This window comes from Azolla caroliniana, unplaced genomic scaffold (assembly GCF_043228905.1).
Source record: "Azolla caroliniana isolate FFs.n. ecotype wild unplaced genomic scaffold, voAzoCaro1.0.p SCAF_14, whole genome shotgun sequence".
Taxonomy (NCBI): domain Eukaryota; kingdom Viridiplantae; phylum Streptophyta; class Polypodiopsida; order Salviniales; family Salviniaceae; genus Azolla; species Azolla caroliniana.
The window spans coordinates 9,680,429-9,682,255 of record NW_028230449.1 but is presented as its reverse complement, the minus strand read 5'-3'; the positions used below and the strand labels follow the sequence as shown (position 1 = coordinate 9,682,255).

At 32.9% G+C, this 1,827-nt stretch overlaps 1 long non-coding RNA gene across 1 annotated transcript; it reads right to left on the bottom strand.

Annotated features, from left to right (window-relative positions):
- Window positions 1-982: 982 nt before the first annotated feature.
- LOC147855415 (uncharacterized) lies at window positions 983-1,575 on the bottom strand. Its single transcript, XR_015530830.1, has 2 exons — window positions 1,437-1,575; window positions 983-1,245 (listed from the first exon to the last, which is right to left on the bottom strand). It is a non-coding gene; the product is annotated as an uncharacterized LOC147855415 (long non-coding RNA).
- Window positions 1,576-1,827: the final 252 nt, after the last annotated feature.

Genomic DNA, 1,827 nt, shown 5'->3' with positions numbered 1-1,827 from the left:
CTACTCTAAATGTTGGTGCTTTAGGTCCAAATTTTGAAGGCCTCTTTTGTACATACCATGCTCGCTTCAACATTACAAGTCCAATGCATATGAGGCAACTTAGTGCATTAGGAAGTTTCTTGATATGGAAAAGGAAAAGACGTGATGAAAAGCCAATTATTAGTGAGACCTACATTATATCAGGGATTTATTTTTTTAGTCAAGTGGTAGGCGAGCTTCTTAATCCAAGAATAATCTCTTTTTTATATGAAGAAGAGCATTTGACCAAGATTGGCAAGCTTTCATGATTTTGTTTTTGTTTCCTCGTCATGACCAACTAATGATCCAAGAACAATACATCCATTACCCATCCATAATTGTATGTTCATGATCCATCCAAGCTGTCCTCCATACTTCTCTTAATTGCATTTTGTAAAAGCTAGTATATTTAAAAACAATATTATCATATGATTTAGGCATTTGATGTTTTAGATTCCCAAATACCCCCAAATGACCCGAAGTATTATTTCGTCGAATCACCATACTCGACATTATGTAATCGAATGAAATGTCATAGGGGCTAACAATATCTCAACAAGTAAGAAGACAACGTTTTTATTATTTGTTAAGATGCAATAAATTAGTTTTGTAAGATTTTTCCATTGTGAACACTCATGTGAGAGAATCCTAGGAATTGAACATTAAATATTCTTGGCAAGAAATTTTCATCATGTCGCAGGTTTAATGTTGATGGTTGTTACAATGAAATGATAAAAATGGTGGTGAAAATGGTAAGGGGTCTATTGAAGCCATAAACTTGGAAGAGAAGCTTTTGAAGCTATAATCATGTGCACTAATGATGTCATAATATATTGTGGAAAAAAAAAGAGTCGGAACAATTAAATGTTTTCACTCAACCAGGCTTATTTTTATAGAACATTATGATATTCACATTTATGATAACTAAAGAATTGTTTAGTGAAACAGTTATGCTAAAACTATATGGAAAAGCCACACTTTGTAATTTCAAAACCCTTGGTAAAGACCACAAGTTAAAAACAAAGCATTAATAAAGCTAGATCACTAGGTAATCTCAAATATAAAGTCACTTCCTTTTATTGGTCATGTGAAGATTATTAGATGCATTATCAAGTAATCCCCAAGTTTCTCCACCACAATATTACATTCACCGGGTTGAACTCCCTCATCGTATATGCCTATTATAAGGGCAATGTTTGTTCTCTTTACAATCAAGCCTCCATGCCCCTGATTTTGTAAAACAAAAAGGAATCATACACAAGAAGTTGTCAAATAGTTTTATGACAACATACAAAAAATCATATTGATAAATTCAACAAGTTATATCAAGCGTTTTTTGCATCAACATAAACAATCCCAATTACATCAAAACTTAGTCATAAAGAAGTGTCATGAGAGGGATATGCTCATGCACATACCTTTTTGCCTCGAATGACTTGGTCAAGTTCACCTTGGATGAACATATATTTGGTTCCTCCTACTATAATTCCATGTTGAGCAAGTTCGCTTATATCAGTGAAACCTTTTACTATGTTTTCGATCTCCTCAAAAGTTACCTATAAATTCATTACAATATGACTCAACATTATCAAATTACATTGATGTTTATAAATCAACTATTTCCAAGCTACCTATTCCATTATTACACAGAGTTGTATACAACAACATATTTTTGTTAAATCCATTTGTTCCATGTGTTCCAATTTGTTAATGCACTTTGCTACAATTCGATAAGTTTCACTTGGGTGAGTCGGTTATAAATGCTTAGCACTTACGAGCTTGTGAATCTTGCATTCTGTTGCCATCTAC